Here is a 17533-nt window from a genome sequence, read left to right as displayed (position 1 = left end):
ATAAAGAAATGCTGATTTGCATGTAGTCAGGTGTGAATAGAAGTCTTGATTCAAAGTGTGATCATGCTGCTTCAAAATGAAAAACTCTTAAGTTTTCACTTTTATGCAGCATTTTGTCATCGCCGGTGAAAGAAATGAAATCTTGCAGGAGTTTAATAATCCCTGCAAACACCACCCCCTCCTCATCTTTTATTTGTTCTTCCCTGTGTGTTTCTGACTGTGGGAAGGTTTAAACCTCTTCTCATTCCACCTCCCACCTGCACACTTCCCATCGCCTGTTTGTGGGCTTCCTGATGCCCCCCCCCCCCCCCCCCCCCCCCCCCCCCCCACCACCACCACCACCACCACCACCACCACCACCACCACCACCCCACACACACACAGGCCAGATGAAGCCGTGCTGTGACTCCCCTTCCTGTCCCAGCCGGATGGGGGAAGAGGTCAGTGGCGCTATCAGGGCGGCTTATCCAGCAATGCACACAATCCCATTACCCACCCGTGCAACAGTTTAGATGCACATTATCATCGGCCTTACAGGGGCTTGCTTGGACAGATGAGGAACTCCTCATCACAATCCCCCGCCCCCGCCCCCACCCCCACAGGCACATTAGCTGACACCCAGGGCTATGATTATAAACATCATTTATTCAGCACACTCACTTATCCAGGCTTGTATTCATCCTCGCTAAAGACAAAATATTATCCAGCGTGCACACAGATCAGCAGGAGCACCGGCAGCCGAGATAGCAGAGAATGCCAATCGCACGATCCACGCCCAATGAATCAAATTCTGATGTGCACATCTGTTCAAAATCATCACTTTATTTCGATGCATTTTTCAGACGCGTCTGCAGTGAAGCTGAGATAAGATTTCTTTTTTTTTCTTTCTTTTTTTTTTGCAAATCTTATCACTTGCCATATGGTACGCTGTGACTCAGACATGATGTAATAAGCATTTAGCAAGTTGAAGATGATACTAGGTGACATTTGCACTGATTGCGATAACTGTTCACGCTTCCACTTCAGGAGCAGGCTACGGGCTGCTGGCAAGAAGGGATGTCACCATAACCACAAGCACAGCAGCACAGCACATAAGACAAAAAAAAAAGAAGAAAAAAAATCATCCATCTCTATAGAGCGTGGTCGGAAAACCCTCTACATCAGTAGGCCCGCTGCTTGCCCTTTGCTTGTCATACAAGAGCTGATGCACCAAAATGAAATGCCAACGTCCTCCTGCCCTTCAGAGCGTGGAAAGGACAGCACATCTGATGTGAGCCTGCACCCAGATTGAGGTCTGTAACACTACCTCTGGGACATATTTACTCCTTTGTGACCTCACACGGCATCTCCACTATGTCTGTGAAAAGCAGTGCTAAAATCCTCGGCGCTTTTCACATTAGCCCTCGAGGCAGCTGCACTGCTGCAGCACCGGCTCACTCCAGAGGCATCCATCACTTAGTGACACTCGGGTGGACAAAATGGAACATTTTCTCTGATGACTGTCCACCTCATTGAGTGACATTCGACTCGAGCTGATAATGCGGTGGAAACTTTCACCGTGGATTATTCCCTGAATTTTCCAGGTGGGCTCGGGAAGGGAATTACCACGTGCTCGTGTGAAGCATGGGCACAAACTCACCAAGCGACTGCTCTGCTGCACTTTATCAGTCAAGTTTATCTGCAAAATACCCCACAGATGATACACAACATGCATCCCTTCTGGTCTTTGAACCAGTGTGCATTTATGTCCTGGACAAGAATGACACACTGACATTGGGTTGATAACTTATTTAAAGGTTTCCATCCTTCTAGTTTTGATTTGAAGCACTGTCACAGTAAATATTTCAGAAATAATGCTCCAATAAACACAAAACCTTCCCATCCATCAGTACGGTCGATGGCGAGCTCACAGGCTATTTTACTGTGTTGTGGCTTCTGATTAACGCTACAGATGTTTTCAACTCAAACAATCCAATGTAGCAAAACTAAAAGTAAGAAAAAAAAACCAACAACAAGAACTAAAACATCCTAATACATCATTAACTGCACACGCAACATTCTCCTGCACATCTGCAATTAAAATACAATACACTGCTGTTTACAACATCAAGCAGCAGCCCTCACACTCTAAATGGTAACAAATGCTTGGGTGGACACGACAGCCTGTTCGTCTGTGTGTCTGGCCTGCCTCCAGAAAGAAAGTACAAGATTTTGAAGAAAAAAAAACAACAAAAGGAAAAAACACAACAAATTTCCATTCAGGAGCCGTCTTGTCCATCTGCTGGGGTCAGACCTGCAGCTATTATACGCAGCCTGCTCTTCCCTCCAACCTCTCATCTGCCCATGAGCCAGTCCAACACCACACGGATCGCGGAGTGCACCGCAGATGCGAAACTAGCATGTAGCGCACGTTCATGCCACGCCACTTTCCAACATGCTGACAGAGGCTTCAGACAACTCTGTTAGCACTCCACAAAGGGATTCACCAGACGTCAAAGCAGCCAACAAGGAACGACAGACAATTATTTCCACAGTTTCCCTAGTCAGCTGCTGCTACGCAGAGATTGTGGCTTGCATGTGCAAGCAGATCACTCCAGAGAAACTGCATAATAAGCAATTCAAAGCTGTCATTCGAATACTGAGACATGATGCACGCGGGCCTTCAGCAGGCTGGACAGCAATTTGTTGAGTAGTTATGGCATTTGACTGCCAAGTTTCGCCTTTTGCACAATGTTTGTGTGCAAGTGTGTGTGAGTACATCCACATGTTGATACAAAACATGACCCCCATCATCCTCCAACAGTTTACACATTCAGTTTATGGCTCCCTTTGGGCTTAGGAAAAACTCCAGTTGAAGAATTCTTTCCTTCCAAAAAACACTTTGACTCGATAACAGATGTTTTGTGGTGCAGCTCCATCCTTGTTTGTAATCACGGCAATAATTTGTCTGTTGTTAATTGCTTATCTCAGGCTCGACATGAGTTCCATGTGCTCCAATTGATTCCTTTTTCCATTTTTTTTTTGCAAGCTGGGATGAAACGCTGTGATTCAGTCAGAAAAGAAAATGAAATGTTCGAATCGAAGAAAAAAGTGCCAAAGTTCCGATTTGAATCAGAGACTTTGCAGTAAAAGGAGAAAACTAAATCCTAGACAGTGTGGGCTTCATTTACACATCTGTTGAAAAATAGAATAATCTTTCTACTTATAATAAGTAACATTTCTGATTTAAAACTTTGGAAATCAGAATGGAACGTCATTATTCAAAGTGATGGAAGTTATGGATTTTTGAAGCTTATTTTAGCATTTATGATTGGAAAAACATTCTAAAGTTGAAATCCGACATGGACGTGTTTAAATAGATGTTGTATTGATGACATTTCCGGAAATCAACAATCAAGTCTTGGATTCCTTTCTGTTTTGTTGGAGGGTGCTCAAAGCATAAGTGATATGTCAAAATAAAAAGAAAAAAAATCTAAAAACTAAACAGCCAAAATAGTCGATGTCAAAGGTTCCCAAAATTGGTCCCACAAAAGGTTGGAGACCTTTTCTTCGATCTCTGATTTGTCATATTACCACAGTGACTTCAAACAAAAGGGGAAACCATCAGAACGGAAACAATAGGCCGTTTCACGGGTGCTCTTTCGATTCCGGAAATTCTGATATTATCGAGGTTTTCTTTGATTTCCAAATCCAAATCTAATTACAACAGACTTGAAAAGCCACCTTTGTGACATCTGGCACTTACCTGAGGGGGATACGGACCCCAGGCTGGGACCCACTGGTTTACATTATAGTATTAGATAATTTTTGTGGGGATTGCCAACTATATTAAAAGGAGAAATCCTAAATGACAGCATTCTCAGTACTCGGTGTTTCCTGATACATACATGCAAGTTGATCATTTGCTTCTGCTTCTTTAGCCTGTGATTTTCATTTGTGACGTTTGTGCTTGTATTTGTTGTATAGTTTGAGTATCTGGCATCAATTGACAGAGCATCTGAAACAGGCAAGTGGGTTGATGCTACATAAATTCTTGTATATTAATGAATTGATAGGTGTTGAAGCAGTGCTTGGAGCATGTAAAAAAGGTTTCTATATTCTTGTCGGCCGATTAATGCATTGCCTTAATGCTGGTTGTGGCAAGAGATGCTTGCAGAGTTTTTACAACTCCCTGCCCTTCACAAAGTCTCAAAAGTCAGAGTTGCTTGCTTTGTTAAGGTCAGAAATAAAAGAAATGAATCCCAGAAAATGAAAGTGAAGAATATTATAAGAGGTTACTCTGACACTGGTACTCTTTACCGAATTTCCATTAATCTTTGAACTATGTCTCGCAGGAAAAAGGGAGCGTGGCTACAGTCTTTACCTGCTGTAATGGTGTCATAAGAAACTGTTTCACTGCTGAGAGGTGAAGGGGCATGTGAGAAAGGTTCTATATATGGCATAGTTAAGATGACTTTAATTAATAGTGGAAATGTTTCAGTTCCGAAGTTCACGAAAGGCCATTAAGTCGAGGATCTATTTTTACTCAGAGATAACAGAAGAAAATGGTATTTTCCAGGGTTTTAGATTATTTAGATTTATTTTGCCCCTATGAGGTTTAAATCTGGTTCATACTGTTAATTATCATTTATTTTTGCAGTTAATTTCATCGACTGAAAAAAAAAAAACATGTTGTATTTGTGTTTTTATCGAGCACATGCAGGCCTAGAGTTCAGTATCATACTGGCTTAATATGTAGTTTATACCTAATCCACACGTCTATATAGTATACAGTCATGTATAATAGATGCAAAGGGCTTTATTTATTCAGATAGATGCCGGGTTAGTTGTTGTAGGGGTTACAAATGGCCCAAGGGGCTTCAACTAATTTAATATTGGTGTGTGTGTGTGTGTGTGTGTGTGTGTGTGTGTGTGTGTGTGTGTGTGTGTGTGTGTGTGTGTGTGTGCGTGTGCGTGTGCGTGTGCGTGTGCGTGTGCGTGTGCGTGTGCACGTGCGTGCAGATGCAACTTAATATGGGCAATAACTGATCTATAGTTCAGAGTAACATTGACTCAAATTGTAATACTTCCTTCTCATGTCCATATAGATATTGGATATCTCCATGTATTATAGATGCACAAAGCTTGACTTATTTAAACAGATGCAGGGTTAGTTTTTTTGCGGGGTGGGGGCAGGGGGTGTTTGACTCTGGGGGTTTCGACCAGTTTAATTCCTGTACCTTTATCGTTGTGCTTGGGAGAGTGTGACTGTGTAAGTCAGAGCCGAGAATAAATACTGTCTATTCCCTTTGTAGTACCATTAAAGACAACATTAAAAATACATTACACCTGAGAGCAACATGATTTGAATCTCTCATAGAGAAATCCATGTGGTTACTATGAAAACAAAACGGGAAGCTTCTTTAAAAATGTTTCAACGCCCAAATCATTAATTCATGAGCGGCACTAAAAAGGTCAGTGTGGCCCTTTGTATTAGCTGTTCCACCGAAGTAAACTGAACACATTTACACAGATCATCATTCATGTTGATGTAAACTGCTATATGTAAATAGGGGTTTGAGAAGGAACACACATTTCTTTGTGTCGAACTGATAATGGACGGTTTCAGGTTATAAACAGAAAAGTGCAGACTAACAGCGACTTCGTCCGCAGCGACACTCACTGTGATAATTGCTTGTCTGCTAATCTGATGTACTGTAGGTGATAAGATAGGATGAGATCAGAACACAAAACTTCGCATTACCAGAGCGCCTTTCTCCCGTTTTGAACCTGTGGCGAATGGAGATGCTATACACATCCAAAACCAATTGATGAGGGGGAATGAAGGGTATCATCAGGAAGATGCCGGCATGAGATGAAATCTTATGCTGAAATAAAGCAGCACAAAGGATTAGATGTGGCTAGGTACTCTGAGATTGCGGGAACAAAAGGATTAGCCGGAGAGAGGGATGTGGGTCATACTCGGCGGAGAGTGAAACCAGTCAGTCAGCCTGCCCCGAGGCCTTTCCGCATAATCCACCGTGGATAGCGAGGAGCGGTGCAGGCAGCGCGCTGGGGGGAGCAAAAAGAAAGGGGGGGGGGGGGGGGGGGGGGGTCTGATTTGAGCTTTGTCAGGGGCAATGAAAACGTGTGTGTTTAAAGTCATTAAGGGCTTGTTTCCTCACCAAAAATGACACTTTTTTGTGTCATTTTTGGTGAGGAAACAAGCGCTGCTGCTTTCTCATGACTTCATGGATTTGAAGAGGATCGTTTTCCTTGGCTGTGCCTTTTGACCTTTGACCCAGAGGATAAGTCACTAAGAGGACAGTCTGTCAGACTGGCATCGGAGGAGGATTACGCCATTAAGCCCCTTGTTAACCCTGTGGCACAAAACAAGACCTAAATATCAAGAGAGATGCTGAGTGGGTGCATGTACAGGATTCACCACTGCTCTCTAAGAAACAGATAATGAGCATATTGTGAAATAATTTAGGCACGATGCTCATTATCAAATTGTTTATTTCTGATCTGTCTTCAAAATATATGCTCATTTTCAAAAAATAGAAAGGAGACATACTGAGGGAAAGAAGCACATAACAGGTGAGTACAGTACAAGGATTTGGCTTAGGCTGCTATTAGAGGGTAAGAGGGTGTAGATGATATCATGGTCCAGTAATTACACTGACATGGCCTCTCCAGTGGTCTCGAAAGGCATGGATTTTGCTCAAACAGAGGAAGTAAGATGGGCCTGTAGATCTGATAGGGTGTCATAGCAGGAAGCAGCCTCAGAAACAACCCTCTCTTTATCTGATGGGATCAGTGGGAGCGCAGGAAACTCGCTGACCTACATCTCCCCCAGACAGACATCTGTTACTTTCCACTCCACACCCTGGGCCAGGCTGAAGAGCACCCGTTTACTTTGATAAACCATTTTCACGGCAGCTTGCTCGCAGCCACTGTAGCTGTGAATGTTCAGGTGCCGCATTATACTCCAGAGAAAAGTGCACAAAGTAACATTTCCAGACGGGGTCCGATCCAAACGTCGCCATCTGCATAGCAGGGATAATTACGGAGATCCGTGGTGGCATGTGGTGTGGGCAGGAGCACGGGACAGAAGGAGGAGAGGCGATTATTATTATTCCATCATCTGAATAGGTTTGTGTGTTCAGTGTTGTGTTCTAAAACCCTGGAGGTCAGAGGATAAGGAAGAGGATTACAAACCAGGAGCCAAGTAGATTAAACAGCGGCGGACTCGACTGTACTTCGTCTTAAAACTCGCTCCTTCATCCCGGCTCCGATCGGCACGCACACACTGATTACAAAACCGCTGCACTGATTACCACGGGGTCACACTCCGAAGAAGTCATACGGCATAAAAAGGCACATCTGTGTACGTGCAGCTGCGTGAGTGTGACCGCGCTCCCCCTGTAGCAATCAGCCTCGGTAATCAAAGGGAAATGGTCCCTCAAAGAGAACAATCAACCAATGCATTTCTGCGACGTAGCTGTGGCCTGATTGTGCCCCCACGATCATCCAATCACTGGATATAAATAGACACTGGTCACTGAAGGAGTGTGTTTCTAAAAATACACACCAACATCAGAAAAAGATGAAGCAGATATATTTGATATAAAAAAAAATCAATAACATTGGGTATTACGTAGTGACTAAAATATGCAGTTTGATTAAAAAAAATACCTTCCTTCAAAGGACTTCCTGTATTTTAGAAGTTAAATCCTGCATGCCGGGAGGGGATAGGGAATCATTATTATAATTTTGGAAACTTCTGTGTGAATACATTTCCATGTTGGGTCATGGTTGCTTGTCTCCTCTTCCTCCCCACTTGAAAAAAAAAACAACAAAAAAACCCCCATAAAACTCTATTAATGACTAACTAACACGCTCCATTTTGCTTGTGCACTTTAAAAGCAGCCTAAATGCCAGCGATCACACGGTGACTTATGTGCCAGTGTGGGTGCTGGACAGCGGGGGTGTAGGGGGAGGAAGTTGACGCATCTGAAAGAGGGAGGTAGATGTGGACTCCCAGAGGAGGCGGAGGATCACAACCAGGATGACATTTCCTGCTTTGCATCAGGGACAAAAGGGAATGTTAGCTGTCCAGCTGACAGTAAAGGCCATCTTTCAACTCTGCAATTTAACTGGCTGTGATGAAATAACATATAGGGCAGAGGCGTGATAGAAAGGGTATACAAACAAAGTGGGGCAGTGTGCCCAAAGGCTGTTATCAAGGTTAATAATGGGAACAAAGGCTGAAAAACACCATCTAAATAATCCCCATGTATGCTCCAGTTCATCTAAGGCCAGTTTCCCCTTTGGGTCATCCGTCAAGTGTTGGTGTAGCTAAAATGGATATCAGTGAATGACAAACCTTACCACCAGCTTTGGTTGATTTAAGTAGCATCAATTATGTGAAGAAAAAAAATTTAATGAAGAAAGGCTGCTATTTACCTAAGGAAAATCAGTGGAAAGCAAAGAAGCTATGAATTTCTAATGCTGTTTTGTTAGGAATTTGTTCTGGACCCACTTGTGAGGAACTGAAAGGGTTAAGACATTTGGAGGGGGTATTGTGTGTATGGGAAGCAAGTCGGAGCCATGGTAAACACTTCAACACACTCAAGCAACTCCTTATCTAAGCATGGCAAGTGTGAGGGTTCATCTTATTAGACTTTCAGAAATAGACTGGAGTGAATCTCTCCCCTCATACGGCGAGATTGGCAGTGCAGTCAGGGAAGTGATTTCAGCACTGCATAGAATTGAATTGCTAGGGGGAGGTTGGTTAAGCAAGGGGTTTAATTTGCTCTGGAGTATGTATTCTCATACTGATATGCCAAAATGTAATTGGAGTCGGTGCAAGAGCCGGTCGTTTTCATTTGAGATTTAAGGGTGTTCATTTGAGATTTTCTCCATGTGAATTGTATCATCTAAACAGTATGTTTTACCCTGCCTGTACCAGATCAGTGAGCAGAGTGGAAAACGTCGCCTTATCTGATAGGGAACGCAAATGAACCGTGTCTGTGGAGATAGAATCTTATCTGCTGCTACGACAGTAAATGTGTAACATGCAGCCACCACAGGCAACTCCGTGAATTTATCCACCCCACCAAACCCCCCACAAAAAAACAAAAAGGAAGAAACACTCGTCCGAGGGCTTGTGATTGGCTGGGGGTCACAACATATGGAGATGAATGTCAGTAAACATCGGTGCACACGTCGAGTCGGCGCCACTTCCCACTCACCTCACCCAGTGTGATTCCCGTGTAATGATCTGGGGAGCCTGGGCGTCCGTCTGCTTGGCTTCGTGGCGCTGTAGGGTGCTGGGCCGAGTGAGAGGAGGAGAACAGGAGGACGGGACGCGAGGAGAAGCTTTCCGTTTTCATCCTGGCAACACTCTCCATCCTGTGCAGAGACGTGAGAAATTAACAAACACAACCCCCCGCAGAGACAAAAAAAAGGTTGAAGGGAAAATCTTAATAAATGATGGCGGTTCAGTGAACCTGCTCGGGAGCCCTGCGTCTACGGCGAAGATAAGAAAACAGGAAGAATCATCTCACTGCTGCTTATGTGTGTGTGTGTGTGTGGTTTCATTCTCAACATCATTTCAAATGAAAGCTAAGCTGATGCTGATTGTAGTTTGAACCAATTACACGAACACTACAAATCCCATTATTCAAGATGAAAAACAAAGAGGAAATTCCTTAGGCTCGCTGATACAGGAACAAATATGCCCTCTGTGGCTCTCAGTCCCTTTATGAATATTTTAAATCCATTTTAACAGTGAAACCAAAGACATTAAGGATAAAAAGACATCAAGTTGATCTTTTTTTTTTTTTTTTTGTGCGGTCTGGACCCATAAGACCAATCAGTGCTGTTTAAAAGTCTTTCTGGAACTTGCTCTTGTGAAATCAGTCAAACAGAAGCATGAGGTTTAAGTAGGCCACTCCTGCTGAGTTGTTGCCTTAGTTTTCCGCGCTTTACACTCATATAGGCTACTGGTGAGGCTGCTGGTTTAGCAGGGGGAGAGATTGAGGATCGGATGTGCTTCTACTCGGCACGGCTGAACACTAAAAAGTGTAATTACTGATAACTGTGCGTGGCAGTGTTGGAAATCCCCCAAAAAGGATGGAAACGTCTATCCCTGGCAATGCGAGCCAGGTGTGCAGCGACAGAAATTGGTGGAGTGACAAACTATGAACTCCTGGATATCATGGAGACAGATGAGGTGAGGGTTTGGGATAAGGAGCTTATTGGGGAAAACGTGGCCATTATCTCAGAAGGAAAAGAAAAATAAGCGAAAGGAAAGGGGGATAAAGACAAGTACACTGAAGGGGAGAAACGGAGGGGGCGGGGTTTAAAAAAGAAAACCCCCGAAGGGCTCTATAATCCAAAAATGAAAGAGTTGTGACTCCGAGACGTTCAATCTGACAAGATGCATTAAAGCAATGGAAGAAAGGGAAGAGGCAAAGCCAGATAAGACGTCTGCTTCCAGGAAAAAAAGAAAAAAGAAGAAGAAGTGAGATGGGATGATGAGCTGGAGATGTGACAAAAGGGGGGGACTCTGCTGGAAACCAGCCATCAACAGATCCATGAAACAATGGCACCATCCTGGGCAAAGCACACAATCACTGGGATTAGGCTGTGTGATACACTTCCATTCAGTCCATCTCCCTGCAAACCTTTAAAGAACATGGAGTGTTACTCCATTACAGCCAAAACACTTTATAATTGTTACTGAGTTTTTGGAATAAAACAAAACAACACAACACACATTACATTGCCAGATAAAACAATTTAAAACAATTTTGATTAAAGTTGTTTTTCATTTCTAAGAAATGTCTTGGAAGGACATGGTGAAAGAAAAAACGAGCTTCGGGCTGATGCGAGTGGGAGTACAGATCAGGACAGGTTAAAACTATTAATCACTTTTAAAATGCAAATTGTACAGCAAAGTTTCTTGTAAGTGAAATGGAAACTAATTAGAATGAACTGTAATCAGTAGCGAAAGTCTCAGACTACATGTGCAGACCAGACATCTCAAATTCAAGCATTTCAAATAAGAAAGGTCATGCTTTCTGCTTGCCTGCGAATCCCAACAGACGTAGTTATTTCTTATGATGTGAAGGAAAAGACTGGAATTCAACAAAAGATTTATACTTTATAATGAGGCCTTGTGTCCCGATGAGACTGCCTGTATAAATAAATGTTAATAATACTACTGGTGGAGTGGCTTATCCTTTCACTCTTTTCAAACCCTGGTCCATGATAGATCGCCTGATAACGTCTATCATTTCTTTGTAGGTCTACATAGGGACAGAGGTTCATGAAACTTCATTAAACCAAGTAATTAATCCAGTTGTCTGATTTATGTATTAAAAAAAAAAAATAATAATTCATTTGGTATAAAACCAAAATCTTGACACAGTACTTGAAAATATGTGGATGCGTTTGAGTCCTTCAAAAGGTATGCGCCGCCGCAAAAGAAATCACAACTTCCTTTGGTTTTTATGTTAATTCCTAACAAAAAGCCTACCAGAGGATGACGATAAGCCGAAACCCACGCAGAAGTTCGCAGGAAAGGAAACCAAACATGTCGGGGTTTTGGGGTCAGGTTGGAAAACGCGGTATCATTCTGTCAAAGCGATTTATTTACTCTGCCCACATGGTTAGAGCTGTTGATGTTTTAAGTGGGAGCAGGAGGATTTTCAGTCTGACAGAAGAGCCTCACTGCCCAAAGAGCAGTGTCTGTTTATTCCAGATAAATTTTGCCCACCCTCTGGCATCACTTTATATTAATTTGAAGTGTTGGGTTTTTATATATGGGGGAGGCGAACAGTTGAAACAGAATGTTCAAATTAAAACACCAAATATTTGATGTAATTTTTTATTTTTTTTTCCAATTTATTATGCAATTATTTGATATGAAGAGTTTCTTTTGAAATCACGCTTTTTTTCTCCCCACTTTGATTTGATGGAGCCGTCGAACAGCGGGGTCTTTTAATGAACCTCTCACATTACAATTTCGGTTACACATTGCATTTAGTCTGAAGTCTTTACAGGTGAGCCGAGGGTCAGTCAACTTGAAACAACATATAGATTGAGTTTGGAGAGCTGTCTGCTACATCGACAAAAGTAACAGTATAGAGAAATGAGAGCTGGAAAATTCACTGCTTTAAATTGTGGGAAAAAAAGCAACAAACTGTTTTGGGTGACTGCACTTACTGAACACACACACACACACACACACACACACACACACACACACACACACACACACACACACACACACACACACACACACACACACACACACACACACACACACACACACACACACACACACACACACACACACACACACACACACACACACATCATTAGAGTAATCTTTTCCCCAGCACAATGTTGTTGATGCAGATCTGACTGTCGGTGACACGCGCGGAATGTTTTGCATTCATTCCTGAGCGAATTGGTGTCAAAAAGCCTCGGAGGCTTCTTAATCCTTCTCCATCAAAATAGGACACGTTTCCCATAAATTACAATAGTGTACTCGCATAATTACCGTGGCTGCCCCGTTACATAAACAACTGGATGATGCTTGAACGAATATGCATAAAGTTGGATTTCATGGAGGTCTATGAAGGGGTGCCGTGAGAGTCGCCCCCACATGTGTTCATCACACAGGACTTAGATGGAATGAGAATACTTAAGCTGTAATAATTTGTTCTTATTCATAATGGCGGACAACTACTTGAAACTGGCAGAGAGCCTGCAGAGAATTATCTTCTTTTTTCTTTTTCTTTTTTATGTTTCTCAAATCCCGTGTGGAGTCTTTCCAGCTCATTTAACCCATTGTATTGATTTCATGCCAGCAAATATTTGCTGTCTGAAGTTGAAACGGCTGCATGATATTTACGCCTGGACATTATAAGCAGAACAAAGAAACGGTCACGCAACGTGGACGTCGCTGACTGTGGCTGACTTCCTGTTTGGAGGTCTGCAGCCAGGTCCCTCTGGTTTCCCATGTTGGCATGGCCATTAGACGCTGGATACATGCGGAGGCTTGAGGCAAATATGAACCTTTACATTTGACCTTTGATAGCATTTGATTGACCACCTCGCCTTCCCATTTCACAGGGCGGCCTGAAACAACTCATCAAATTACTATCAAAAAGTTTTAAAATACAATGAAGTACACAAATCATATTATTTAACCGTGAACATGATGCAATTGCCTGGAAATTTTCAACGGTGCTCAGGCCTCCTGGGAAATCCTTCAGCTGAGATACCTTCAGTAGAAGACAGATGAATGAGAACCTACTGACACACATGGATCTGCACTTTCTGGAGCCTGGGGATGAAGATACTTTTCCTCGTGAGGCACAAACACACATGGTTAAAACAATACATTTAACTAAATCTTTATTTATCCATGACCAAGGACATTAAAATCAAACTTTGACACTCCAGTGAAGAAGAGCATTAATTCCTATCTTTGAGAAATTAGGAATTAATGTAAAACCGCCACAACCCCCACCCCAACCCCCAGCAGCACTGACCCACACAGAGGGACACATTTTTTTTTTTTGTGATGTACTAAATTTCAAGCACTTTATTTATATCCATCAAGCTAATTAGTCTGCTCAGAGTCCAAATACTGAGAGGTTCTTACAATGTTTGGACAATTATAAATACATAAAGCGCCATCTGCTTGACACTGCCAGGCGACCAGTGGCAGCCGAGATGGAAAAAAAGTTTTGCCAACTACCTACTTAGATCTGAGTTATCATTTGAATTTCGAGGCACTCTACAACACCCCCCCCCCCCCAAGATAGTTTCCGCATTAAGGAATTTAGCTGCCAATAGCTGCAAAATGCAATGTTAACCAATGTAAAAAAAAAAGAGAATGCATTTGTAGTGCACACTAGAGCTCCCTTTGTGCTTAATAATCATTTCTCTTGTAAATAATAAATGAACTTTGAAGAAGCAGGAGGTTTAAGTATTATGTATTGAGAGACTAAACAGGGAAAGAACAGTAGCATCTTGGTAAATGCCTGAATACTGCGGTGGTTGGATGGAGAGGAGATAATATAGTGCACTGCGTCTTATTTAGCACTTACTTTAGATTGCATGCGGTGCATTCTCAGCTGTGGTGCATATTTAAAGTTTTGGGTAAGAATCTCACATTACATCGTGTAACATAACGACCCTATAGTTCTTGTGTGTTTACATTGAAGTGCAACATGAGTTTTGAATCACCCCCTCTCCGTACAATTACTTTAAAGTATTTAGCATACAAATATTACTTCAAGCAGTGCAGTTTGTTTGTCTGATTATATCTACTCCATCTTTGAAAATACAAAATGCAGTAACTACAGACCGCAATCATCACACCTTTAAAATTCACAATGTCTCCGGAAAAACACAAAACGGGAGAGTGGGAGCAAGGATGGTAGCGGAGGAGAACTAAAACATTTTTCTCGTGTGTCGCAGCTGCAACAGAGTTGTTTCTACCTGAGGCCGAAAGCTCAAAAATGTCTCAATATCTGTTCTTCTGAGGCACCAAACACGCGTTTTACAAGTACAGTTGGGTGAAAAGGACAGCTATGATTGACACGTGTGACGAGAAACATAGTTGTACATGTAGCAGCCAAAAAGAGGGTATCTGATACAGACCAACGACAGAGACACAAAGAGACGAGTCACAGCAACTAAAATGTCTATATAAATGGATGGAACCCATGAATGGGCTTCATTAGTACACTATGCTGTAATAGGTTGTGTCTATCTTTATTTTGTTGATCTAATTTTATTGTACTTTATTGCTACAGGCCATGTTTCAGCCTGTACAGCAAATGTAATGCATTCAAGTTATGTTTTTTGTGGAATTAAGTTGTACTAATACGAAATTATCAGATCGGAAAACTGTGGTTCTGGTTATCAGAATAAACGGGATGGATTGGTAACTTTATACGCTTGAGCATTATTACCTCTCTTCTTCAACTGCTCTGATCATTTCACTGCAGCTCTGCATCATTTCTTCGACTTCCGAGAAGTAAGTACATAGATTTTTGTTCCAATTTACGGAGCAAAAGCAAAGGAAAAAAAAAATAAAAATAAAATCTCAACTGAAGACTGCCACTCAATAAGACTGATTTATTGCAGAGTGTAGCATCATTTCTCGCACAGATGCACAAACACATCAGAGTTCAGTCTCTTCAATCTGCTTTTAGAGGCTATTTGAAACGTCCAGATTCTTGTCTGAGAAATGATAAATTCCTAGCTTATTGGCTTAAAAATTAGAAGTGTAGTCTTTCCCAGTCGGTGAATTTGAATGGGAGCAGAAACATTCATTTATTTATTTATTGTGAATACAACATGCCTCCAAATGCATGCACCCTAACTGCTTGTACTTGTGACAGAGCCTGAAGTCAACAGGGGGCAGTACTGAGCACAATGCGGCCTTCACAAGCCAGGAATTCTCCTCAACACGTTTGAAGGTATTTTCCCGCGTCTGATAATCCTTGGCAGATATCGCTCCTCGTGTGGAGAATCACTGAATCATCTGCTTTATTGCAAATTATTCCCATGGCAGAAAGAGGACCGACCTGAGCAGGTAACGCCCCACCAGGTGAAAGTTATTGTGACTGAAGCGGCCATCATGACAGGTGAGTGCTTTTTCACTGGAGTCAAGATATCTTCTCTGGCACAGTTTATATGTTTAGTGTTGGTGATGTTGATTGATCGCAGATGCAGGGCCTCTTGACTTTACTTTAGTGCTTGCTGTATCCACCTCACCTGTTGTTGCGATGTACATAGTGTGGCATCTGAGCTGCTTTATGTCTTGCAGTAGCAGTCAGCAGGCCTCACTGCCCCCACCTCTGGTGGAATTTCACCCCGCCTGGCTTGATGTGTGCATTTGATGTTAAAGCTTCTTTGAACGTGGGCGAATGGACATTTCCACAACAAATGAGCATGATGGCTATTAGGTGCAAATCAGTGTTTCAGCACGTGCCTCATTACTTCCAATTGACTGTTTGCATTTTGTCTTTGTTATGTCATGCTGTTTGTGTTGTATTGGCTCCTTTGCTTATCCTTTGGGCCTGCCGGCTGCAGAGTTGTGCGCCGCAGAGCTGGGTTGTTGTCATTAGATCCACGCTATTGTGTTCCCCTCTCACACTGTGGGGTTTTGTTTTGTCCATTAACTGACTGAGAAATGATGAATGAGATGTTTAAGGTAGTCTTTTATGTGTGTGAAATACCTGGTGTGAAGTGTGTCCTTTTTTTTTTTTTTTTTCTAATATGAGATTTCTGTCAGCCCACCCTGGGCTTGTAAATGCTTGGGTTACATTTTTTTTTTCCCCCCAGCTTCAACTTCCAGACTATAAGAGCAATTCCCTGCTGACATGGACACAAGCAATATAATGCAGCCAACAATGACTCTCCAAAAGGGACAAATATTAAAACGTATATCTTGACACATGTTCGTCAGAAGCTAGTGAGTCCACGTGCAGGAGGACCACAACAACGTACGTTTCTGCTCATAAAAAAAAAAAAAAAAGCTGGTTGTGTCAGGCCGGTTTATTTTTGTTTTTGTGTACTTCATTCTGTTTGTCTTTTTGAAGCCAATTATCATAAGAATACCAGGGACTAACATTAGTTGCAGATTGGGTTATACTTTACTTATGTGGTCCACTACAATATTGGAACTTGAGCTTTGTCTGTCGTCCAATACACGCTGCGTTGACGTCGCCTCACTTCAGTCTCAGCCTTGTCTCACCGTCACTGTTTGCAGTTGTGTAAGGTAAAATGCTGATAGGCAGAGAGAGACGTTTGTCTCTGTCAGTAGGGGAAATGTACTTTTTTTTTTTTTTTCAGGCATTTTAGTTGATGAGTGCAAACTGTCCTTGTGTGCTATAAATGACATTGCGAACCGGAGCCTTCCAAAAGGATGAATGCCACCTGATATTTTGATTTAACAATGATGACGGCGCCAGGCTTGGCCTAACAAAGAGAAACTGGGAGCGCCGACTGTTTCCAAATGGATTATTAGTTTGTCTTAATGACAATGTGCCAGAAGCAGAAATTTGTCATCACACTGAGTGGGTTCTTCTGCCACACGGGCACTGAGAGGATGCCAAAGTGCACATAAGGCAAGTCTTCAGCTCCGGCCATATGGTCAGCGAGAGCCCCAGTCTCTATCCACATGTCCACTCATGATGCTCCTAACACTTGACTCCGCACCACTCCAAATTTAAGTACTTCCGTGGACATATGATGGCCTTTCTGAAATAGAGTTGGACTGAAGAGCTGTGCCACATTGTCTCCTCTTTTCAACAACTCCCACAGTTTCACAAACTTTGTTCCACGCTGCTGTGTGATCTGTCCTCGCGCTCGAACAGCAGATGTATCACTATTGTTGTGTGTGTGTGTGGGGGGGGGGGGACTGAAGCCTGCCAGCAATGTTTATTATTTCAATTTGGTTTGGTTTTTCCTGTGCTGAAATCGTACCGTGTGCCTGATGCATGAAACATGCAAG

Source organism: Lipophrys pholis, assembly GCF_963383615.2.
Source record: "Lipophrys pholis genome assembly, chromosome: 20".
NCBI classification, from domain to species: domain Eukaryota; kingdom Metazoa; phylum Chordata; class Actinopteri; order Blenniiformes; family Blenniidae; genus Lipophrys; species Lipophrys pholis.
The sequence above is the reverse complement of the archived record's forward strand: the minus strand, read 5'-3'. Positions refer to the sequence as shown.